Genomic DNA, 19436 nt, shown 5'->3' on the forward strand with positions numbered 1-19436 from the left:
AGCGCCCTTTCAAAATGAGCGATCTCATACTTCTGAATTGGCCTCGCTCGAGCTCAAGAAAGCCAAAAGATTTGTAAAAGCGCTTAGCGTAAGCTTTCAATAATTTTTTCAATTAATTCCAGGCTCAACTCAAGGCTCACTTTCTTTGTGACGTATTGTGAGCCCGGGCTCAAGCTCAGAAATCTTTCTAATAATCTTTCATGCTTGGTTCGGGCTTGTGAGCTTATCAATTATTTTGAAGAGCCCCGCTCAATTCGCGCTCACCTCACTGAAATGAGGTGAGCGCGGACAGTTATGTAATGGAGTAGAAGCCAATGCTGCAGATTGGTGTCTGTGCGGTATAGACAGAAGGCCAGTGTATGAGGGTGTTGTTAGAAGCCAATAAGTTCAGATTGGTGTGAACATGGTATAGACGAAGGACCGGTAGATGGTGGTTTTTGAAGCCAATAAGTACAGATAGACGTGTATGAGGTATATGCGAAAGATAAGTGCATGGTTTATCTAGATAGTGTAAGGAAGTACAATTTTCCGAAATTCTACGCGGTCCGGAAATTGCGAACACGTTTGCTAGAATTTGCCAACTGCAAACGCGGTGGCATACACACACAGAAAAGTCCAGTGTAATACGTCTCCGTGACGTCATCGTCACTCAGAGAGGTAAAAATACTTACAACGAATTTATAGACAGAAGCATTGAGGTAGCACCCGCATAAACAAATGAAGTTCCTAATTGCAAATATAGTTTTTTTTTTAAACAGATTAATATGTAAAAAGTTTTCACCTTTAAAGGCTCATTACCTAGTTCTTATATAATCGACAATATATTCAAACTCTTCAAGGTAATACTTCATCTCCAGATAATAATTTGTGATCAGAATTTCAACGAATGTTCTGGCTTCTCGTGGTTTGATTCAACTAGATTGCGTGTAATTTTATTCAACAATTAATAGGCGCAAATTAGCATACATATTAGAACTACTCATGGCTGTATAAATTTCCTATTTTTCTGAATCATAGTTGGTTTCGGAGCTATGATGCTATTTGAAACGTAGCCCTTTTAAGATTTAAGTAGCTGATATTACTACTGGATTATCCGCCATGGGTTAAAACGAACCACTTACCCTTACCTCTCTCAGCCTGTGAAAATTCAACCAATCCCGTAGTTTTTTATAGAACGAATTTCAAAGCTATCCATAAACTAACCAAAAAAAACCCCTAAAAACTAAAGGTTTAACTATGAAATCCCTAAACAAAACTCTGCAATTTTATTGGACAACGCCCTAACTCTTTGAGAGTACTTTTAGGCTAGCAACAGTTTGGTTAATCTCGCATCTTTATAACACGTTTGACGAACACGAAATGCACCAAATCTCCGAGCCGAAAGCGCATTCAAAGTTTCGATCAATATCATACTGTTTTAATTATTCAACATAAACACTTAAATTTCGAAAAAGAAAAACAATGAAAGGTGTACTTAAACGAGCCTCTAGACTCATGTAAAACCATGAAATCTACTTGACACTGTTATTGAAAGGTTGGTTTTGTATAGGGTTCGATAATTACGGTAATTTTGGAAAAATGGTAAATTTCGCCGTAAATTACCGTTCATGGTAATTTACGTAATATCAGAAGTAAGTTATATTGATCGTTTATAAGCTAAATAATGAAAAATACCTCTTGAACATAGCTATACTTTTTATAGCATAGTATCGTCAGGGATAGATTTATTTTTTTAAGACGGAATGGGTAACAGGGTTATTCGGGTGCGCGTCCAAGTCCACGACCCCCTTACCCGTGACGGAGGGATATGAAAGAAGAGGCGGGTCTTATTTTCGTTATGGCGTTGTATGTATATCCGGGTCAAATAAAGTTGGAATGGGCTCGGATTGTAATTTTTGAAAGAACATTGTTTAAAAATGGAAGTTACACAAGACATAGGGCTTGCAACTAAAAAAAATCGGGGAAGACCCAAGAAAATTAAAAGTGAGTTAGAATTGAGTAAAAGTCTTCATAGATATTACAACACGAACAGGTTTTAACCAAACACTAAGCTCACAAAACTCCTGGTCATTCACTAAGCCTTGGTTAACTCATCAAATTCGTTTACAAAATCATGAGGATAGTAGACATGATTGGCTTAAGAAAGAATTAGCGAACACTTTTCACCCTTACAGATGTACTCCAAATCCAAAACACCGGCACCAAATTCACTTACTACCTTCTTAATTGCTATTAAAAACAATTCCCGAATAATTTCCGGATCTCGCTTTTAGACGGCTCCATTTTGAACCCCTGTGAAGACGCTTATCTGTACAACCATAGCCCACTCGATCCGCGCTCCCGGACGCTGCGCTGCTTGGGTCGTGACGCGCGTGATCGAGTGGGCTATGGTACAACGCAAGAGGGGTCGTAGTCATAGCGACAGAGGTAAACAGGAATTACGTATTTTTGGCCCTCCTTGTCAGCAACGTCACCAATACGTAGTTTTAGTGGGTATCGTTCCTTTCAACCCAATTCCCAATGGACCGAAATCCCATTCGACCGAATATCCCGCAATGATTTTAGATTTCCAGCCCAATGGCTATATTCCCGATGGACCGAAATCCCAATCGTCCGAATATGCCCCTAAAAAATACATGAATATAACTTGAAACACTGTAGCCGTCAGCGATTCGGTGGTGTAGTGGATACGAAGTTGGACTGCGAAGCAATAGGTTGTTGGTTCGAATCTCCGAAAGGTATGTTAATAATATTAAAAGTAAATGTTTCGTGATACTAATTAAAACGCTCACTTTTATTCCTTTCAAGGCAAGAGATATATAGAATTAATAAACAAATTGTGCTTAAAATGAAGTGCAGTCTTAATGGTAGTTCCATCAATGTCTTTAAATTTTAAATTAAAATTTTAATATTTTGGTTTCGGGTGGGTTAGGTTAGGTTAGGTTAGGTTAGCTTAGCTTAGCTTAGCTTAGGTTAGGTTAGGATAGGTTAGCTTGGCTTAGCTTAGGTTAGTTAAGGTTAGGTTAGGTTAGGTTAGCTTAGGTTTGGTTAGCTTAGGTTAGGTTAGCTTAGGTTAGGTTAGGTTAGGTTAGGTTAGGTTAGGTTAGGTTAGCTTAGCTTAGGTTAGGTTAGCTTAGGTTAGGTTTGGTTCCAATAAAACGTTGACACCTTTTCCAAAATATGCTCCTTTTAATTAGCTACCACGTTTTGCAAAATATTCTCCCATTAAATAGCTACCACCTTTTCCAAAACATTCTCTTATTAATTAGCTGCCACCTTTTCCAAAAGATTTTCCTATTAAATAGCTCCCACCTTTTTCAAAATATTCTCCAATTAATTAGCTACCACCTTTTCCAAAACATTCTCCTATTAATTAGCTGCAACCTTTTCCAAAACATTCTCCTACTAATTAGCTGCCACATTTTCCAAAATATTCTCCTTTTAATTAGCTACCACCTTTTCTAAAATATTCTCCTATTAATTAGCTGCCACCTTTTCCAAAAGATTTTCCTATTAATTAGCTGCCACCTTTTCCAAAATATTCTCCTATTAATTAGCTGCCACCTTTTCCAAAATATTCTCCAATTAATTATCTGACATCTTTTCCAAAATATTTCTATTATTGCTAATAAATTGTTTTAATACTCATATAAATAATCTTTTTACCTCCAAACAAGGTTGGGTTGGGTTAGGTAAGGTTAGGTTAGGTTACGTTTGGTTAGGTTAGGTTAGGTTAGGTTAGGCTAGGGTAGGTGAGGTGAGGAGTGCAGTAATACATTTTCAACTCACATTTATTTTAACAATAATAAGTTTTGAAATTAAAAATATATTTAATGCAAAACCACACAGTATGTCTTCTTCCAGTTCAATAGAATTTCGGTCCAATGGGACTATAATAAAATCGCACCTTTGGCTACGTTCGATCGAATGGGACCCCAAAAAAACCCCCTTCTGTCGAATGGGAATTCGGTTCAATGGGACCAAAGCGTTTTAGTGAGCCAATAAGATAATTTAATTTTTTGGTTACGTGTTGAAGGAAGGGGCTATATACTCGGCTATGAGTCGGACTGAAGTAAAGGCCAAACGTTGTTCATTCCGTCTTAAAAAAATAAATCTATCCCTGGTATCGTACATTATTTAAAAACCGAGTTTTTGCAGCTCAAAATACTTTTGAACAGCAACATCCACTTTCTTCTTCTTACCCATTTTACGAATTATCGCTATTTCACATTTTTTGAACAAAATTCTAACAACTACAGCGTTTCCAGCTGACGCAAAGGAACTCGACAATGAGAATAGACAAAAAAATAAAATTTTAGAGCAAAACATGTAGCTTTTAGATCATTTTACAAGAGAAAGAAATAAAAATTCGGTGGTAAATTACAATCGTGGTAATTTACACTGGAAATTTACCACGGTAATGACCAGGGTAATCACCGTTTTCGCAATTTACCCGAGAAAATCGTAAATTACAGTTAACCTGGTAAATTACCATCGTAATTTACCGATATAGAACCCTAGTTTTGTAGCCTTAAAGTAGATGTTAACATTTTACTGATAAATGTACAAAATGGTTAAATTCCTTTTTGCAGTCATTCGGTAATTCCAATGTTTTCAATTAAAACAGCTCCTATTCTGAATTGTTTTTTCAAAGAAACTTTTTGCAAAATCTTGGAGTTTTCACTAATGAAAGAAATTTAAATAATTATTAATACGCCAAGTAGAAGCTCTCATGAGAGTTGATGTCGTACTTTCATATTGATATGACACTAAATTAGACTTTCTCGAAAGTTAGGTATAGTAAAATTGTTAGAGGTATCCATCCAAACGGCACTAGAGGCCCGATAGTGCACTGTTAAAAATAAAGGTATTTTGAAGGTACTATAAAATACCTCCGCGACCTTTTTAGTACCCATGAACGTATTCTATTAGTTGTCTCACAGTGCCGGTATTCAATCATTTCGAAAAAGGTATTTTGGAAATATAAGGTATATAAATAAACCTTTTAGAGTTTCAGCGCTTCTGGTGGTATGTTATCGTACCCTGGAAGTAGAAAAGGACTTAACAGACTCCTTTAGAGGGATTTTTTAACTAACACAACTAAAGTAAAATACATGATATAATACGTCAAGCCCAAATTCTCTAACTACTAACTGTTTACTTCGCCAGTAGCACTAGTAATGGCAGCGTAGAAGAAATCTCTATTGGAATATTATTAATAAACATAAAGAATAGGTTCGGTAGAGTACAATACGGTAGTGGTTTTCTACCTGAGATTTCAATCTCAAGTTTCCTAGCTAGTGGTTTTTCTTAAATATTTAATTACATATAATTAATATTAATTATTTTCTTTGACAGCTATGTACACAAGCATACGTTACATCATTTAAAGGCAATACAATTATGATATAAGACATACATAATTAATATAAAGGTTTGAATCCGAGCTTACGCCTTCAGTCGCCATTTAGAAAATATCCATGTATATGTGACCCTGAATTTCCGTTACATTATGACAGTGTCACGCCTTCCTTAACAAGGGGAAGCAAAATTTAGTATCGGGAAATGTAGTGTGGTTGATCCCTTGCATACTATGCGAAATCTCACGATCCCGCAAGCCTACAGCGCAGACACTAAAAGGCGAGATGGAAGGCAAAATTTTCCCTCGTTCCGTAAGCCCACAACACTGACCCTAAAAGTTGTGATGGAAGGAAAATTTTACTCGTGTCTTTCCGTCTCTTTTACATCGAAGTGGTGTATTGCTTACCTTGTCTGAAAATGATTCAAGCCCGGGGTAATTAAGGAAACGTTTACCAGTTTCAAATGTGCCGCAAATATTTTTGATGGCACGAAAGTATAATTAAGATCTGTTTTTGGGATTTATTTCACACCTAATGCGGTAGCACAAAATACCTTTAAAAGAATATTTTCGAACCTTTTTGGGTGTTAACAGGTACCCTTTTCGCTAGTAAGGAGTACCTTTCACAATTTGAAAGTTTTATTCCGACCTTTGTGTAGGTTTAAATCATACCCATTACGGGATCACAAAATATCTTGTAGTGCTCAAAAGTACCTTCTTCAAGAGGTATTTCAGAGTACCTTTACACAACGGTATTATGTAGTACCTTTATAGGTACGTCTGGGTATGCATTGAAAAATACCTTTAAAGGTACTAGACAGTACGGTTATTTTTTACAGTGTGTCTGAACTTTTAATGTCATTGGTAACAGTTATTAAACCCATTTTTAAGATTATATTTTGTTATTTTCCGAGGATTTATTAACTGATAACCCGTGTCTAACACATATTCGAAAGGGTAAATATTGCATTACCTTTTTTTTGATCACTTCATATCCCTTTAATCTTAGTAACGAACTTCTCTTTGCAAGGATTGCTATTAAATTAAAAATATTGATTAAAATTTAGAGCACGTAATGAAAGTTTTCCATTTCGTTTCACCTTAAAGGAAATATAAGAGTAGAAATTTCTGTTTTAAACTCAGGCAACGTTTCACTGTAAATACAAGTAGATTTTCACAAGTACAGTAATGTTGAAAAGTTGGTTATTCTCCCTTGAAATTGATTTTGGCGACGCAGGTTGCTTTCGCAAAAGGTATAGGCCTAGTTTAAGTTTAAAAATAAAGTCTGATAAAAATCAATTAGGCATGCAGAAATTCGTATACAACCATGAATTTCTGTCTTCCAATTTGTTTCATTACAAATAAGGGTATATAATATTGATTTCTACAAATTTGTCGATGGAAAGCAAATTATACACGATAAGGTTTTCTAACTTGATATCAAAGTCGAATAGAAATAATAGAAACTAAATCCAATGAATAGTAATCCTTAATTTGATTCCTTCCGTTGATTGATGTCTTATCAGTTCGGATTAAACCGAAAGGTAAAGACACCCAACCCTCGAGCTTAAATAAATGTGATAAAAATAGCGTTGTTTTTTCCTAGACCGGGTGTTTCTGATAACAGAGACATAATTTAAAAGGTGAGATACTTGGGTCAGATTGAGTGAAAGGTGTCAAAAGAACATGGGGTCTAAAACATTCTGTTTCGGAAGTACATCTCCCAAACATTATTTTCTAAAAACAAGGATATTGCCACACAGGTGGAGAAATATCAGCTTGCCCATTTTGTTTAGACAATTCCAATAGTCTTCAATCTAAAAGTGTGCCTAAGCTTATTATGTAAAGTGTAATAGCACAAGAGAGGACATTTTATACAGTACTTCTAAATAACGATTTTAACTTGTTACGAATAAATGAAACATTAAAAGGAAACATTTGTGATATTACACTTTGAAATACATTCATATTAACGGCTTAGATACACTTCTACCTCGTACGTGCACTCGTGCTAGATAAAGGCTCACTAACGTCCTTAGATCGGAGGCTATTGAAATTGTCTAAACAAGATGGACAGGCTGATATGCCTTACTCCTCATGCGTACCAAGTTCCTTGTTTTGGGGGCCGTAATCCCGATAATTACGAAACCATTACATATTGAGACATTAGTTAGACAACATATCGCTTTCTGTATTTACTACAAAATTTTACATTGAACTATTTTCTCTACTGCTAATTTTGCAAACAAGATAACAACAATGAAAGCACCTTCACTCACTTGAAATTACTGTAGGTGACCTTTCAGTACAAGATTTAAAATATTTGTAAAAAGAAATAACGAGAAGGAAATATTAACACTTTTACTTTGAAAGCAAAAATAATGAATAGAATATTGAAAATATTTACAGCAGTTATTCTACAGGGCCGGTAGGCCTTTGTAGATATGACTACAAGTTAAAGAGGAGGGGGGAATTACACATTTTAGGGTTAGCGTCCCATAGAAAAAGCATTATATTTTTTCATTTGAGTTTGAGTCAGTACGCGTTTTAAATATTTTTTCAGGATAGCAACGAATTATTAAGCTATATTTTTTAAGGAGCGTATAGTAAAATGTAAGTTAATGAAATAATAGATTTCACATTTCGTGAATTATCTGGATAAGTTTCCATTTATGATGGTAGCGTACATTACACTCAAAAATACTGAATTCTCTGATCAAAACAATTGTAATTTAATGTCATTGCGGACTTTAGCTGGTGTGCTTAAAACTGTGAAAATATGTAGTAAAGTTAAACTATTTATAGCAGTTTTATGGGGGCCAATTTGCAGTATTGCCTTGAATCTGTCGAACATTTACAACTAATGTTCAGTTTCCTAATAAAACTTCAAGGCGTACAGAGGACAACTTGGTTAGTAAAGCAGCAAATTGAATTCACATTTATATCTATCTATTTTTGACTAACATACTGATTGATTGATTGGTTGACTGACTGATAATCAACTCCCAGGCCAAGGCACTTTACCTAAATAGCAAAAATTTTGCAGTGACGTAATTTATGCAATTTTTTCAACCACTTTGTACCTTTTCTGGTTCAATTTGCCGCCATATTTTAAAATGGCGACCAGAAATGTAACAAAACCTTTATGGAATAACGTTCGCGCTTTTCAACAGATTTCACTAAAATTTAATACATTGGTTCGCTATTTACTACAGAGAGCCTAATGGCTTTTGGAGCTCAATTATCCGCAGTATTTTAAAATGGCGAGGTGAAAAATTTCCCGATGTTCAACACCGGGCCCATAATTTTGCTGTTAACATAAGTAACTATATGGGGGCACATGATTTGCTCTATTGTTCCGTCAATTTTAGTTTACCATCCAAATATTTTATTTACGAATTCATTAATATGACGGGGAAAATGTTGGTTTCTATCAGCGCTGTAAATTTATTTGATTCCCAATGTGCACTCCTTAGTAATAATTTTTCTTGATCGAAAACAATTCTCCGATGAACACGATGGTTGAAATAGAAAGACCAATTAGCCACAAGATTAGAGATCCACTGACAACTTTGATTGTCAAAGGTAATAATTCCTCCGGAGGTCTTCTCCATTTCGACATATCATAAATGATTTTCTTCGGTATTGACTTATAGTGGATAAAGTTGCGCTCCAAAATATTCATGACCCTGTGAATGTTAAAATGAAATAATGTTTAACGATATAAAAACAGAGTCTATCTTAAGAGAAGCGGTTAGCGAGCCAGTTTTAGCCTCCACAAACAGCAGCTTTGGAAATATTCATCGTAAACGCGAAGCTCGAGAGGCTTCTAATGTGAACTTCGGGGTAGCTTAAAAAATTATGATGTAATTTAAACTGTCTGAAAGCACTTACGATCTGATGACAATTTCCTTGATATCTTGCCTGACACGGATGGACTTGATGTAAATGAAAAATATTCTCTCCGGTAACTGTGTTCTCCGATGTAAAACTCGAACTTGTTCTTTTTGCGGCAATAGTACTCTTTCTTCATCAAATCATGCAGTTCATCTTTGGTAGTTAAGCCGAACCACGGCTTATTCTCGATTTCCGGATCGTATTCGCAGTTATTCACTTCAATGGCGTCGTACACCATAATGTTCAACCTGCAGATTCTCATTTCAGGATCTACATATTTGTGCTATCTTGTCTATTAGATAAAAAACGTTTTAGCCTATTTTCTTTATAGTTTTTTATCTAATTGAAAATTGTATAAATAGTAAATGATAAATGTAACGAACACACTTTCTGGCATGTAGTACAACAAGAACGGATGTTTTAATAAATATTTTTATGATAGACTTAGTAGTCATTACTTAAACTTTAACCACCACTACAATATACAACAGTTTGAAATTCGAATAATTAACTAGTGCTCTCGGCAACGGCCAAATCACGCTGAAAACAACGGTTCTCGTCCGATCACCGAAGTTAAGCAGCGTCGAGCGCAGTGAGTACTTGGGAGGGAGACCACTTAAGAACACTGCGTGCCGTTGGCTTTTACACTAAAGTTTCCTTTTCTAAAATCCACCAGATATGAGAAAAGCAAGCAAAGTTTCTTTTTGTAATTTTTTTAAAAACATGCAGAAGGGTAACTTGTCTAACTAGTTTTAAATTTGAATAATTAACTAGTGTTCTCGGCAACGGCCATATCACGCTGAAAACACCGGTTCTGGTCCGATAATCGAAGTTAAGCAGCTTCGAGCGCAGTCAGAACTTGGGAGGGAGACCACTTAGGAGCACTGCGTGCCGTTGGCTTTTACACTTTAGTTTCCTTTTTTTAAAATCCACCAGATATGAGAAAAGCAAACAGAGTTTCTTTTTTTTATTTTTTAAAAACATGGAGAAGGGTATTTTGTCTAATTAGTTTTAAATTCGAATAAATAACTATAGTTCTCGGCAAACGGCCATATCACGCTAAAAACACCGGTTCTCGTCCGATCACCGAAGTTAAGCAGCGTCGAGCGCAGTCAGTACTTGGGAGGGAACCACTTAGGAACACTTCGTCCCGTTGGCTTTTACACTGTAGTTTCCTTTTCTAAAATCCACCAGATATGAGAAAAGCAAACAGTTTCTTTTTGTAATTTTTAAACTAGTTGGGAAACCAAAATAAGCCTCTCCGAGTCGAGACAAATTTACTTTCCAAACACAGGTCCAATATGGACGAACTTATACTGAAGGACGGATGGCAGATGGCGAAAGTTGAAAAATACTTGTTGATTCGCCTTCTAGCGGCAGATAGTAGCAAACCGGATAGTGGGGGAATCAAAGTTCTAACGAGGGAAGCAGCTAACGTCTTATTTTGTCTAGATGGCGCTAGCGTTTTCCGGGATTTGACTCCGCATTTTCATAACACCCTCCATGTTGGGGCTGAAAAGAGGGATGTAAGCTTTACATTGGTTGTAAAGTCGCTTAGTAATGGGGGCAGTAATGGGCTGCCATTGGTCCTTCAGTATTACTTCGTCCATGGGTCCACCAGCCAATGAGAAAAGCCGGAAATACGTAGCTCAAATTGGCGGGATATCGCGAAGGACATTTGTAAAAGTTTAATCGTTTAGCATTTCCCTGTGTATTCTCATAAGACTAATGAGGACCTAATATCTATCACTTAAGTATGTATTTAACTTTCGGCTCACTCTGAACCGTTAACACCTCTTGTAAGAGGACACGAAACAAGGTCAATTCTGGTTTAAATCTAGGGTATCTTATTTCACAGACCCAATCGCTTCAACACTTACAGAGAGACGAAGTATTAAAATCCATATTATGTAGTGAAATTAAAAGTTACGTTTACACCATATATAAATGTAGTAAAGCTGAATTAAAAAGTAAACACCAAATTTTAAATGTTAATATCAAAAGATGTTCTTGGAATATTGAGATGAAACAGAGCTTTATAGCTACACAACTACTAAAAAAATCGTAATGCCGAAAATTATTTAAAATATTTCCATTTAATATTCTGCATAAAGGAAATGTTATCGTTTTGTAAGAGATCTTATCATCCTACTCGCTTTATATTAACTTTGATATGCGTGTAGTGTTTCGATTCAGATGCAATGTTCATTACTCGTTCTATATAAACTCTCACTTGTGTCACTTCAAAGAAATAAATTTATCTTAAATAATTAATTAAATATAAATGATATTAATTATTTTAATCGCCAGTAAATAACTTTAAAAATAGTTAAATCGTTTAAAATAAAGTTGTTCCTATTATTTTTCGAAACTTTGCTAATATTGACGTTTAAAGTGAAGGGTACCCCTCTTGCCCGCTTTCTTCAAATTTTGGGGTATATATACGATTCGTTTCCATTATAATAATAGATAAAAACGCATTCGCGTGAACCGATGGTGGAAGCCCTGTCATTGCGAGGCTAGACGTTTATCGTAACCCTAGCCGATCGCCGCGTATATCTTGAAACCAAATGATGACGAAGGAAAAGAAGCCAGAATGTACTGACTGGCGTGCATGTGGAATGGACAAAGACTTGTAGATGGTGGTGCATGGAAGCTGGTGTCAATGTGGATTTGACGAAGAACAGAAGATGGTGGCGCATAGAAGCTGGTGTCAAGGTGAAATTGACGAAGAACAGAAGAAGGTGGTACTTGGAAGCCAGCAAGTACAGACTAGTGTCCATGTGGAGTGGACGAAAACCAAAGCTGGTGGTGTTGGAACTCAAGTAGAATAGCCAGCGGGGACAAACACAATTTTACAAATTTCCGTGAACTGTCAATGCAGTCCGGAAATTGGGAACACGTTTGCTCCGATACGCAATCTGCGAACGCGGTCACGTGGGGTGTGACAGACACACACACAGACACACTCACCCGTCCAGTGTAATACCTTTCCGTGACATACGTCACTCGGAGAGGTAACAAGTTGGGAAAACCAAAATATTACCTCTCCGAGTCAAGAGGACTACTTACAAACTTATTTACTCAGATATGGAAATGTTTCTTTTTTATTTATGAACAAACACTGAAGTTAAAATTTATGAAATATTAAAGCTGTATACAAAACATAGCGAATATACTGTAAATCAGACGACATTTTACATCCAATAAGGATATACTTATAAACATTAAAATCATCCGATGGGGAAAAAACGGAAAATGAAGAGATAAAACTTTGGAGGGATATTACCTTTACGTGTTTGTAAAGGCCCAATTTCCTACTCCTCAACTTTATACCCTCTATGTTCAAAGCCATATTCACAACAGGGTTGCCGTGTAAACACTATCATCATCGTTTCACCTCAACGATTTTCTTAGTTTGTCAACATAACGTTACATAACACCAAAGCTTATTTGTAGCTACATGCAGTGAAAGTAAATGCGCACCACTAAAAGCATGAAAACACTAAGCTATAATCTGATTACGATCAGACTTTTCACTGATCTGCGTTCAGCAGAACTCACCAAAAAAGACAGCGGATTTTGGAAAACGTTTGAGCTCAGTCGTCATAGCTTTGCTGAACGCTTTTCTCCAGTCATCGGTGTTTTAAAAATGACGTTAGCGCAATAAAACGTGCAAGGTACCAAGGCTTAACAAAAATTGTATGATAACATATTTATAGAGATAAACAAGAACAACTTTCATAATTAAAATTAGAAAGACTAACATATCTCTTAAAATTCTCGAGTGATCAACTGGTTTCACGCCAATTAAATAGGTATAGTCATATCTGAATCAGCAAGAGCTACTTGAAATAATTCATCCATGTTTTTTCGCCAAGCTGAGAACTACGCGTGTTAAATCATGTTATCCAAAAACCCGACTATTTTCTTTGGTGACCGAGCTGGCTCAGTGCTGCGCACCGTGTCGTTAGAATTCAAAAACAAAATCAGGTTCTGTAGGACAGTGCTAAAAGCACTGAGCTCTTCTGAACGCGGCCCAGATTTCCACCATGATGCTTTCATCAATTATAAAATCTAAGCCTGATTATTTAAAAGTGTATTTAACTTTCGGCTCACTCTGAACCTCTAATGTCTCTGCATTACAGAAACGAAAACCAAGCGTTTACTTTTTGGTAAATAGAAATTAATTTAACCGATATAGTAGCGTTCTTCTTGAAATCATTAAAGAAAGAATTATGCTTTGTGGGAATTCTTTCCACAAAACACAAAGCGATCTGCTAACGCGGTGCACTAGTGTAAAAACGGACGGACACACACAGACTAAAACATAGACTGCTTTTCAACTCACTCCGTTTAAATTTTGAGTTGAGAAACAAGATTATCTTAAATATTAAAACAAATACAATTAATATAAAATATTTTCTTCGCTAGTTGTTCGCCTTATTGAGCGTTACCTCGCGTTGATAGAGATCAATTAAACATTCTTCAGAGACTTGACTAATATGGGCGTTTGAAATGAAGCATACGCTGGTTGCTTCGCCTTACTCAAATAGGTAGTATATAAGGGTTTCGAATCGAAGCTATGGATAAGAACAGCGCAATTGCATGAACCTTTGGTGGAAGCCCCGCCATTGGGAGGCTGAACGTTTTTCGTAACCCTGGCCGATCGCCGGGTATGTCTTAACCTTAAGGATGATGATGGAGTAGAAGCCAGGTGTGCAGACTGGTGTCCATGTGGGATGGACAAAAGTAAAGACCAGAAGATGGTGGTGTAGAAGCCAGGTGTACAGACTGGTGTCCATGTGGGATGGACCAAAACAAAGACCAGAAGATGGTGGTGTAGAAGCCAGGTGTACAGACTGGTGTCCATGTGGGATGGACAAAAACAAAGACCAGAAGAAGGTGGTGTGGAAGCCAGGTGTACAGACTGGTGTCCATGTGGGATGGACAAAAACAAAGACCAGAAGATGGTGGTGTTAGAAGCCAGTTTGTACGGACTGCTGTCAATGTGGGATGAACAGTGGCCAGAAGATGGTGGTGTTAGAAGTCAGTAAGTACAGACTGGTGTCTATGTGGGATGGACAAAAACAACGCCCATAAGATGGTGGTGTTAGAAGCCAATGAATACAGATTGGCGTTCATGTGGAATGGACAATTGACTAGTCAGATGAAGTGATATTGGACAGTTGAATTGTGGATAGCCTCAAGGTTTGAATTTTCCCAGAAATGTGAATGCGGTCCGGAAATAGCGAACACATTTGCTTCGATTCGGAAACTGCGAACGCCGTCCCCTGGGGTGTAAGTCAATAACAACAGCCTGACACACACACCCACCCACCCCGACACGTCGAATTTAGAACCTCTCCGAGACATACGTCACTCGGAGAGGTAAAAAGTGTTGACTACCATTTGTTATTGTCGAATTATTTCCACAAAAGGAGTTATCATAATTTGTAATGGTTTTAAAGTAGAGTGTGTTACAATTAATGCTAAATAATTTTACAATAGTATAACCATTGATTGAGTTGGTTCAATGTTAAACGTTGGCGGGTTTTCATTGTTAATGTTGGGGTCAACTAAGGCACTGAAATACTACCAGGGAGCACAAATATTTGTGCTCACTGATACTACAGAGTAGTACAGAGTGGCAAAGCTATTTGAGCGTCTATAATCATGAATCTATCCATCTTTTATGGTTCACGAAATCGTAAGCCTTAGCTCTAAAGAACCAGCAGCGAAGGGTCGGACGTTCGGAATTTCAGTGTACGGGATTTTGAGATTTTGCCCCAGATTTTGAGATTCTGACTGAGATTTTAGAAATCTTGAAATCTAGTCCAAGATTTTAAGATTTTCCGGGATTTTCAAGATTTTCTGATTTTCCGGGATTTTCAAGATTTTCAGATTTTGATCGGGATTTTCAGATTTTCAGATTTTGATCGGGATTTTCAGATTTCGAAGGAAATTTCGGGATTTTGTTCAGGATTTTCAGTTTTTGAAAGAGATTTTGGGACTTGGAACAAGATTTACAGATTTTGAAGGAGATTTTCAGACTTCGAGGAGATTTTCGGATTTTGATGAAAGTTTCGGAATTTGCAGGGGATATCAAGATTCACTATTAACTTCCGGTGTTCAAAGGATATTTCGATATTTTCAAATATGGGTTTAGGTTTTAGTCTTTAAATTTGTTTTAATTTACCGTAATGGAGAAAAATAGTCTAATTTGTAATACAGAACGCTTATATCGGGCAGGCGCCAAAAAGCGAAATGGAAGGCAGAGTTTTAACCCCGTGTCTTCCCCTCTTTAAAATAGATGTGAAACGTGTAATGTAAGCATGGGGATTTTCAGATTTTGATATTTTAGGGTGAGATTTCGGGATTTTACGTTATGATTTCGGGATTTTAGGTGAATATTTTGGGATTTTACGTTAAGATTTCGGGATTTTAGGTGAATATTTTGGGATTTTCAGATTTTAAAGTACGGATTTTGGGATTTTTAGATTTTCACGTGACATTTTGGAATTTTTAGATTTTGACGTAAGATTTTGAGATTTTAGGATTTTGACGGGAGATTTCGGGATTTCGAGATTTTCGAGAGAGATTTTAAATAGATTTCTAACGAAATGGAAGGCAGAGTTTTAACCCCGTGTCTTCCCCTCTTTAAAATAGATGTGAAACGTGTAATGTAAGAATGGGGATTTTCAGATTTTGATATTTTAGGGTGAGATTTCGGGATTTTACGTTAAGATTTCGGGATTTTAGGTGAATATTTTGGGATTTTACGTTAAGATTTCGGGATTTTAGGTGAATATTTTGGGATTTTCAGATTTTAAAGTACGGATTTTGGGATTTTTAGATTTTCACGTGACATTTTGGAATTTTTAGATTTTGACGTAAATTTTGAGATTTTAGGATTTTGACGGGAGATTTCGGGATTTCGAGATTTTCGAGAGAGATTTTAAATAGATTTCTAACGAACTGTACGGGATTTTTAGAAACGTCCGACCCCTTGACCAGCAGTCACCTGACGGCCCATTGTTTAAGCCCGGGGAAAGAAATTTCACCACCTGACTGATGTCGTCGTTGTCTGAGTCTCACCAAAATCTTACACAGAGATTAGACGGCTATTGATGATATAAATTTATATTACGTGGTGAAATATCTTTAATTAAGTATGAAGAAGAAGCCCACAGGCTGGCTTATACGATTTCACGAACGATAAATACATGACTATAGACGCCATTGGTGTTCCTAAAATAGCTGAGCCAATCTCTTGTATTTAAGTGCCATAGTTCACCCCAATATTATCAATGAGAATTCGTCAATATTTTTCTTATCTAAGGTTTGTCTATGAAGGGATTTCCACACTAAGCCTGTGACTTGTTTACAGGTAGGTCCCTTTACAATGCATAGAGGGGTGGTGGCTAGCCCCTATGCCACAGCTAACCTACAGCGCCCTATACTAACTATTACCGTTAACCTCTGAAAGTTTTGATGGAAAGGAGAAACCGGGTTAGACCGCGGAGGAAAACTCCTTTTAACGAGGGGGGAGAGAACTTGCAAACTCTACGCAGAATGATTTGTTCCCTGATTTTCACCCGGTGCCACAGTCCGGGATCGAACCCGGGATCCTCTTGCTGCGAGGCGAAAGTGCTAACCGCTACGCCACCCCACTCTTATTATAAAGAGATAAAAGTTCGTGACAATTATTTCTAGGACTAGGATTATTTTGTTATTAATTATTATCAATACATTTTTTAAGTTTATAGTGTTTAGTGCTCAGTTCCTTAGCTATTTCAATTAATTGATTATTAATTTTTTTCGATTATTTTTTTGTATCTACAAGCTGATTTTCATTGACATTTTGAAACGGGCCAAAGAAGTTGCTCATCTACTTGTCAGAAACATCAGCGGGTATAATAGTAATTAGTGATCTTTATAACAATAAATTTCGGTACGAGAATTTATCGTGGCTACTGGCTAATGCCTCTGTTATTGACAATGATTTCTAGGGCTAGGATTATTTTGTTTTTAAATATTTTTAATGCATTTTTTAATGTTTAAAGTGTTTAGTGTTCAGTTTCTTAGCACTGTGGCCGGTTATCAATATTCCGAGGCTTACCTTATTTTTTAGTTTCAATTATATTTTTCAAGGGTTGTCTTTTTAGTTTTTTTGTTAATTTTAAGGTAGCCACTTTTATTCACAAATTTCTAAACCACAATGTGGTCTGCACAGTTGCATTAAGTATCATGAAAATGTTTTGTCATTATATTGATTATGTTTTATTTTATATTTGAGTATTTTCTTTAATTCTAATCTACAAGCTGATTTTAATTGATATTTTGAAATGGGTCAAATAAGTTACTCATCTACTTGTCAGAAAATCAGCAGGTGTAATTATTGATCATTATAACAATAAATTTCGGGACGAGAATTTATCGAGGCTCCTGCCTCTGTTAATACTGTCTTCATTTAGGCATAATTTAAAAACTCATTTCAAGTTATTTTTCAGTACTATTTTAGTGCATTCCACTTGAATATTTTTATATTTGAATTTTTTTGGGGTTTTTTTAAGCTTTTTTATAAATTACTTTTTACGGTTCTTAACACTGTAACCCTCGGTACTAATTAATTAAATCAAGGGTGGATTTTCCCGAGAGCCATAAAAATAAAAGAAAAAACAACTCACTTTATTAATCCAAGTTTAGAAAACTCTGAGTCTTCTATATATTTATTAATGAAAAAGGGATTAACCCGACTGTACACTTGACAGTTAACTATTTTTAACAAAACAACAAACTGCTCCGTCCGAGAGCTAACAACTGACTGACTTTCTAGCGATCACAGAGATTGTTTTTTGGAAGAGGAGGAGTATGTAACATGGAGGCATGACACCCTGCCAGATCCAAGGAGTAGAAACGCCTGGAATCTGGCAGCCATGTTACATCCCCCCTCTTTAGGAACTCATTTTAATCATAACAAAATGAAAGAAAATAGGGTTACCCCGAGGAACCCTTAACCTTTGAGCAGGGGTACAAAAAAAAAGTTTATCACAAGTTTTATCACTAGAAAATTAAAGAAAATCTCTTTCTCGCTTTTTTTTTTTCATTTCAACGAACGTTTTTTCGCTAATCGAGCAAGTCGTCGAGCTTCTCGGCGGGCGAGGGATTCTTGACTACGCCCTCCTGGGCAGTCCGACACAACATGATGCCCAGTTTTGTGGCATCGCCAGCAGATCACGGTATTCCAGATGGTGGAGTGTCTTGCTCCCTCGACTTTCGCCGGAATGCGAATTTTTGGAGTTGGTTTCAGGGTCCAACCCATTCGTCCGAAGCGTTCCCAATGAAGCGCGTCTTCTTCATCTAGACTGAAGTTTGGGCTCCATTGACGGGGCGTAGGAGCGACGGGGAACTTAGCCGGAGGTTGTGGCCAAGGAGCTCGGGTAACTAGCGCAAGAAGGCTGCAACAGGGCCTTCCCGGGCTTCTCGTTCCTTTTGTCGATGCTCCAAACCTCCATTTGAATCTTCGTCTTCACTATCAATTTGATGACGTCCGTCATCAGGATGATATGCTCCTTTTTCCTTCTCGGGTTGAGCCTGGTGTTTTTGTTCTTGACGATATTCGTACCCCTTCCTTGGAAGTTCAGCTTGGCTTTCGGTTACTTCCATGAGGGAATTCCTTTCTTCTTGAGTAACCGTTAGTATCAAAGGTATGTCCTCCAAAGGGGTCTTACAGTCTTTTGATAGGTGCTCTGTTTGTCTACATTCTACACAACGGAGAGGTTCCCCTAATTTCCTTTTAGGGAAATAACAGTCCCTTTGGACGTGGGAATCTTGGCCGCAGTTAGTGCAAAAAGCTTTGTATTTAAAACAAACGTCCTGTGATAATTCTACTTTGGACTGAATTTTATTTTGTTTTCCGATCTTGAGGTTTGAGATTCCTTCTGGAGGATCAAAATAAATGGGTCTACTAGGTTCTCTTCCACCCTCGGCCATCTAAAAATAGAAGTTTTTAGTATTTTCTTTTAATTGCCTGGGAGATAAATTCCCAAGGGAAAAAAGAAATTGGCTCTCGGGAGAAGCAAAAGTATTCCCTTTTAGGTTCTTTATATTATTATTGTTAAGGTAAACTTGAACCTCATAAGGTGACCGTAACCTTTTATCATCGGGAGATCGTTAG

The 19436-nt window shown here is 36.8% G+C and overlaps 3 pseudogenes; all 3 read left to right on the plus strand.

The window, feature by feature from the left end:
• The first annotated feature begins 9778 nt into the window (after positions 1-9778).
• Positions 9779-9897, plus strand: LOC149637922 (5S ribosomal RNA; annotated as a pseudogene).
• Positions 9898-10037: 140 nt separating this feature from the next.
• On the plus strand, positions 10038-10156 carry LOC149637923 (5S ribosomal RNA; annotated as a pseudogene).
• Positions 10157-10297: 141 nt separating this feature from the next.
• LOC149637924 (5S ribosomal RNA) lies at positions 10298-10415 on the plus strand (annotated as a pseudogene).
• Positions 10416-19436: the final 9021 nt, after the last annotated feature.

Source organism: Phalangium opilio, unplaced genomic scaffold, assembly GCF_054372755.1.
Source record: "Phalangium opilio isolate 3A_F unplaced genomic scaffold, DU_Popi_V2 ptg000094l_1, whole genome shotgun sequence".
NCBI classification, from domain to species: Eukaryota; Metazoa; Arthropoda; class Arachnida; order Opiliones; family Phalangiidae; genus Phalangium; species Phalangium opilio.